Source organism: Meriones unguiculatus, chromosome 20 (assembly GCF_030254825.1).
Source record: "Meriones unguiculatus strain TT.TT164.6M chromosome 20, Bangor_MerUng_6.1, whole genome shotgun sequence".
NCBI classification, from domain to species: Eukaryota; Metazoa; Chordata; class Mammalia; order Rodentia; family Muridae; genus Meriones; species Meriones unguiculatus.
In genome coordinates this window covers 40,178,663-40,186,280 of record NC_083367.1, presented here as the reverse complement: position 1 = coordinate 40,186,280, position 7,618 = coordinate 40,178,663, and positions in this window count along the sequence as shown.

Sequence of the window (7,618 nt, the reverse complement as noted above, 5' to 3'; positions counted from 1 at the left end):
ATGTGAACAAAGGTATATAGGAAGTATTTCAATTCATTTGAAATAAAATCAGACATGTGGGAATCTATTCAGCATGGATCATAAAATATTTATAAAGGTGATGTACTGTAAGCTCTATTTTGGTGAGGAGCTCTCAAATCTATTTTAATAACCAAAGTCTACAGGAGTTGAAATAATTACTTTTGTATTTCTATAAATTGTGGACACAGAGAGATTATTTCATCCAATTCTTCATTGAAGATCTAAGACTTACGATCAGAGGAACTTCCTTCCACTAATTTTTTTTTTAACACAAACTGAATGTAATATGAAAATTTTACAGTGGTTTTGCTCTCCTTTGCTTTTCCTTCTGATCACAAAGTCTTCAGCAGCAACCTGGGCCCCCATCTGCTGGTCATTTCGAGAACTCATAAGTAGCTCACCCTGCTTCTTTGGTTTTTGCTGTTGCTTAATGCCGCCATTCATTCCCGCATGCACAAGATTGTGCAACATCCATGCTTTGTGGTTTTAATGCACAAACAGAAAATAAATCATTACAGGTTTATGATTCTCTACTTGGAATACCATGGTTTTCTCTAAAATAAAAGGAGAGTAAACGATAATGCATTATTTTCATCTTACTTTTCTGTGAAGATATGCAATTCTGCAAGGATGTAGAGTCCATGGAGAAGTTTCATTTAAAGGAAAATCTCCCCCAAGAGGCTACAAATTATTTGGTTTTATTATTTTGGCCTCTGAGTTTCATTCTAACAGAAGGTAAGATACCCTGAATGTCTGACTATGTGGTCTCAAGGGTCCCTCTCAGTTTGAAAATTCTGTAGCACTTTAAAATTAAGTTGAAGATAATTCCCAAGAAATATTTTATTACAAAACCTCTTTTACCTGATTCAGGTCCTGAAACTCCAAGCTTTAACTATGTATATTCAATAGTCAAATAGGAACATTTCTACATTATTCTTAAATCATTCTACACTAGATATAGGAAGAAACATCTTTCCCAGAGATTTTGATGATACATTTTCTTAAAATAGCCCCACCTTCTTTTGTTTTTATTCTTTTTCTTTTTCTCTTTTCTCGTTGGTTATAATTTTATTCTCTAGGATAGTTTAAATGTCTTCCCCCTGAGATATTATCTCAAATCTGCTATTACCTCCTTGACACTATTTTAACATACACTCAAATGGATTCATAATTCATCTGCAATGAACCATATTGTTTCATTTTGAATAATTTGATCTGACGTCCATAGCCAAGGGAAATGAATAGACATTTTACTTGAAATTACCGAAATTTTTTTCCTCTTTTTTTATACTTCCCTAAGCTAGGTGAAACTTCTATTTCTAAAGAATACCAATCTGCTTATTCCAAGAACATTATGAAATTAGATCAGTCTTGGGAAAATAGGTAAGGAAATGGCAGTATGAGCCTTTCCTTAAAACAAACTGAATGGTTTTTCAGCAACAAGAGGTAAACCAGTTCAATATATGCCTTTACTGTATTCCAGGTTTAAACCACCATTAAAAAACAAACAAAAAAACAACTTATTGTAGAATCTATATAAATTCAGTGACCAAGATAGCAATGGGTTATTCTTTCAGACTCATCAGAGACAAAGAACATTGGACCTTGAACTACTTAGCATGTTCCTGCTGGTACATCCTCTGGTGACCCAACTTTAAGCTACTAAACAAATCTAGTGTCATCCGTGTTTAGACACGCGTGAATCCCTGTGAATTCTGCAGTTCCAGTTAGTTGTTATCTGTATCTCTTCATACCTATGTGTCAGGAAAAGTTGTCTATGTGATATGTGTGGTCTCACACCTCTTCCCTCCCACTTGGTGATGGCCCCCTGCTTTTGGACTTTGAGCCTTCTCCTCAGATGAATACATTCTTCCTCAGGATGTCAGGTTGCTAAAGACTAATTAGGGAAAGTTCCATGTTCTACCTCTTCTCTTTAAAGTTCAATATAATAGGCCACCTTTTTAATTCTTGGCTCATATAAGAGGATTCTAATTTAAAAGCCACATCTCTAGCATTTTCACTCAATTTGAAATTCCCATTTCCTTTGATTTTCATCTAGAACTCTCTATCACCAGACCCTCACCTGCCACTTCTATGGGTTACACCTAACTTGGGTCCATGCCTCATCACTCCAGTGAGACTATAGATTCTTCCAGTTCTTTATTGTATTTTTCTGTGCTGAATCTATGTATCTGCTATGTCTACTTTGTCCTTATAAGCACTGAGGTTTTTTTTCTTCCTTCAGACCACAGAGAAGCATGATTTCCTTCATTTCTCCACAAGCCACAGGTCTAGTTACAGGATCTTGCTATGCACTCCCACAGCATTCCACATATTTTTGTCATACTCAACACAACCATAATTACTTACTTTTTGCGTAACTTTTCTTCTTTTCCCTACATGGCAAGTAGCTGCTTTTGACACATGTCTGAGGCATTGTGTGCCATGTTCAGGTTCTCCCTCCACATGAGGAACCTACTATCCAAAAGATCATTATAATTTAAAAATAGGAAAACAGAAGTAAAAAGTCTTGTCTTTGGAGGTTTAAAATCTAAGGCTCTTGAAGTGGTCTTCAGTCTTTAAGTCCACAAAACCCAATCCCAACACCATGAAAGATGACAGATTCCAAGGTCACAAGGAAAAAGTGAGTCAAAGGGACTCACAGGTTGTCAACACAGTCCTGTTCTGAGACATAAGTAGGGCAAATGTGAAACCTTTTATGCAAAGCTCTCTGTGGATGCAACAGCAATGGCCTGGTTAGTCTTAACTTGGGTCTATTCTCCTCTGAGTACAGGGGCACCTTTATCACCAAGAAGAAACAGCAGAGAAGGAATGTTCCAGAAGCCTCCTCAAAACAGGAATATTATGGAGGAGAACCACTCTGGGCTGTGTAACATTTAGAGAGAGGGATCAGTTCCATGCCATCGTCCTTAGAACCATGTGTCATTAGGTGAGGAAGATCCAAAGCCAACATTTTTTTTCCAGTAGCAGCTAAAGAGCTAAGCAGGTGGACATGTGGTAAGGAAAATAAATGCCAGTGCCATAAGACTCCATCCTCTACAGCTTTAACATAACACAAACACTTAGAACTTATGAAAATCCAGATCAACTAAGACTTTTTTAGAAGTAACATTGGAACACAGGTTTGAAGCAGACAGGATGTTATGCAGAAATGGGCACTGCAGATCCTACACAGCAAAGGTAGCAGCACATTTCTGCTTTCCTACAGTGCAGACCAGGTTTTCACTGCTCGTCAGCAACTTCCTCTCATCGAACACTAGAGTAACTTCCATCTCCAGGTTTTCTTGCTGGTTGAAGGCTAATATTGGATTTCATGCTTCAAGAGTACAGAAAAAGTGGGGGTGGAGAGAACCAATATTATCTTTCGGGCTCCTCTCTAGGTCTTTCAAGAAAGTGTCTTGATATTCCCTTGTATTTGTTTATTTACATGTACCTATAAGAGAGGTTTAATGTTTTACCGCCTGCATCATTTCTCTAGCTTCCTGTTTGGAAATGTGACCTTCAGCCATCCTCCAAAGCTCGGGAAGCCATTCTATGAGGTACAGGATATTTTCAAAACAACTGTGTAAGATAGCAGTAGGGTGCTTTGGAAGTATTCAATAAGCTGCTATATTTATCTTCACATTGATATTGTAGGGGCAAATTCTCTTCGAATCTTCCCTAGTAAAATCACCTTAACCATGTATATATGCCTGTACCTTTAAGGTGCTACTGAAGATACTGCATTGTTTCAAGTAAAGCTTCCCTATGGAACTTAGGAAAATTACAAAACATAGGGTCTACAGCTTCGCTGTACAAAACAACAGAAACCTGTAAGAAAAATTCAAAATATACTCGTGTAGCTAATTTTCTTTCAAATTTTAATCCTCAAAAATTTATATCTTTAATCAAAAGCCAGAATAGCTTCTGTCTCTATCTGTGAAAACTTATCCTGATTACATTAATTGAGATGGCAACATTTACTCTAGACATTTCTTGAGCTGCCATCTTGGACTACAAATGCAAAAGAAAGTAAGCTGAACAGGAAAAAAATCATGGATCTTTGCTTCCTGAGAGTATGTGCAATATGACCAGCTGCTTCAAGATCTGCTGTTTGGGCTTTCTCCTTCTGATGAACTTTGTACCAAAATAAAGCCTTTATCCATTTTTTTAAAAAAAGTATAAAAGAAGAGAGGGGTGGAAATAGAGGGACAGAGAGGGGACAGGAGTCCCACAAGAAGACCAACAAAGCTAAAATATCTGAGCCCAAGGTGTCCTGCAGAGACTAATGCACCTATGGAGGACCATGCATGGAGAGGACCTAGACCCCCTGCTCAGATGTGGCCTATTGCCAGCTTGGTCTCCATGTGGACCTCTGAATGAGGGGAGCAAGGGCTACCTCTATCATGAACTTGGCTGACTGCTCTTTGATTGTTCTCCCCTGATGTTGCCACCTTGCCAGGCCATGGAGGAAGAAGATCCAGGCAGTCCTGATGAGACTTAACAAGCTGTGGGCAGATGGCAATGGTGGAGAACTCCCCCTTTCAGTGGACTAGGGGAAGTGGATGGGTGGGAAGATGGAGGGAGTGTTGGACTAGGGGAGTTGAGGGAGGGAGCTTCAATTGGGATATATAATGAAAAAAATGTGAAGAAAAAAATTTTAATAATTTTTTTTAAAAAGATGTAATGTTTCTGTGCTTGTTGTTGTTGTTGTTAAATGAGCTGGGTGGGGAAATGGGTACTGCATGGCAGATTATAGGTCATAATTTAATTCTTAGAATGAAAACGAGAAGCAAATTGTGCATACAGATTTGTAGGCTGAGATTCACTTATCCCATTCTGACTCCATGGCAGATTGAAAACTGAAAGAAAGTGGGGACAATCTCACCACCGTTCAGTTTTGCCTAAGCATCTAACTAACTGCTTGCTAATCACAGGCAATTGAGAAATACTTATTCAATGAATAATAAAATTATTAACAAAAATATCAGTGGATGATAGGGGTCAGAAAGATGCTCAGTGGATAAAGGGCTTGTTGCACAAGTGTAGAGATCTAAGATCTAAGCTCAATCTCAAGCATGCTTTATAAACCTTGGTACTCTAACCAAGAGTCAGAAACTACAAAGGCAGAGAAACAAAACTAGGAGGACCATGTGGCTTGCTGGCCAATGAGTTTCACCAAAACAGTGAGGTCCAAATTCAGTGAGAGACCCTGTTCTCAAAAAACAAGAAAGTGATGGAGGAAGACATCCACGGTGACCTGCCGGTCTCCACAGGTGCCCGCACATACACCATACACACAGAAAACTATACAGGTATACATATATGCACACACATGCATGCATGCACACACGCACACACATGGCCTGCGGGCATGCACACAAACAACAGGTAAATATATGTGTCAGTACACCAGTTGGCATAGCTTGAAGTCTACTAAACGTTTTAATGTATTGTGACAGTCTTATGTTGTTCATGGGGTGTTGATGAAGCCTATTCCTGGACACACAGTGGGACTACAAAGCCAGTTTTTCTTGTATGTGGACAAAGCGACATGAACACAGCTGATGAAAGGGGGTAGAGGTGGGGTATGTGTCTTCTGACACCAAGGATTTAACTGCTGGTAGGAGAGATAGCAAAATCATCATTCCCATCACCAGAGCTGCCGGCCTCGTGATATTTGTCAAAGACAAAAGCCACAGATCCTGGATTATTGGACTCCCTTTTCATCCCAAGCTCTTTTAACGTAGTCAGCTGAGTACCAATCTTACTTGTCGTGGAACATGTTAGGTTTGCGCAGTAGACCTACAACTAACTTATTTCTGAAGCACTCAAGTAAACTTTTAAAAGTCATGTACAAAATAAGCAATTTGGTACGACACTCCTATTAAAAAAATCCACTGTAGGAAAAAAAAACAAAAACAGGTAAAGCAAAAAAATGTTTCCAAGTCATGCTTTTCCTTAATGTTTTAAATATCTGGAAATAAAAATTATTTATAAATCAGTTGCACTTGAGTCATGGAAATAATAGCATTATAAGAAGAGTAGAGCAGCCAGGTGGTTGCTCTGGGTGGTTCACTCTGCAATCTCAGCACTCGGGGAGGAAAGGCAGGCAGATCTCTGTGAGTTCGAGGCCAGCCTGATCTACAAAGGGAGGACAGTCAAGACCACCGAGAAACTCTGTCTCAAAACGCACAAACAAATAAACAAAGAAAACAACAGTACAGTTAAAGAATGTCTTTTTATCTCTTCATTACATATATAACCAAGTATAATAGATCATCACATATCAATAAGAGTAGTAAAAGGCAATATGAATTAGAAATATGAATGGATGAGAAAAATAGATGTTTCAAAACTTAACAAGACTTAACAAGATACAAAAATCTCTCTTTCCATTTTTAAAAGTAATAGTGTGGCTAGCTGAACTTATTTCACAGTTTCTCAAAAAGCACATATTTGAAAATTGTTTAACAACTATAATGTTTTAATTTTTAAATTTTATGTTTTATAAAGTTTATGCTTCATAAAATTTAAACATAAACAGTATAATATAAAGCCTGCATTCAATATCTGAGGAAATTATTTTAAAATAATTTTTTGCTTCTTCCAAACAGAATCATTTTAGTTACTTTTAGTAATTTTTTCCTAACATATAATTCTGTGTTCACCACAGTATATTAAGTGAAGTTACTGTACAATAATTCATTTGACTAAACACATAAGGCATGTCTGAGTTAGTTTTCCTTTTCTGGAAAAGATGATTGTTTTTCATGAGAATGAAAAAATATTATACTAAAATTTATTGCATTAGCTGACTAAATTAACCACTAAGGTAAAAAGAGTATTTAGAAATAACTAGGCAGCTCTTTCCTTACATTCTACATAGGTAATATTACCTAACAAAACACTTCAAGTAAACTTGTTAAAGGCTCAGAAATTCAGGGTTGAATATATTGTTATTGTCAATGTATGTTCAGGAAATTAATTAGCTCTCTGCATGCAAATATCTTGCTTTCTTGCTTTGATCATGACCACTGTTCTCTCTGCCTTCTTTTACCTTTTTCTCTCTAGAGTTTTTTTTTTGTTCAGACCCCTTTGCCTCTTTCCAACTTGTTTATTTATTTATTTGGTTTGGTTTGTGGTTTTTGTTTTCTATTTTGGGGTCTTTGGGTATGGCTTAGGGTTTTGTGGGGGCTTTGTGGAAGGGAAGGGTGTATTTCCACAAAACCCTAGCTGTCCTGGAATTGGTCTTGAAATTGTAGAGATCTACCTACCTATCTTCCTTTTTTTTTTTTTTTACTACTCCCAATAGTCTCTCTTCTATGTTCAGCTCATTTTTAAAAGTTTCTATATAAGAAAGAAAACATGCTATTACTGTCTTTCTGTGCCTGGTTTGTTTGACTTAACATGGTGCCATCCAATTCCATTCATTTTTCTGCAATGATATAATTTCACTCTTCTTTATGGCAAGATAATATATTCACTTTTCACTCTCTAGTTTATTTCTAAATTGAATAAGTAATTTGAGATATCAAAAAAAAGAGACACTGCGTTTGGTGATGTATGTCTACCATTACAGTGCTGGGGAGATGGA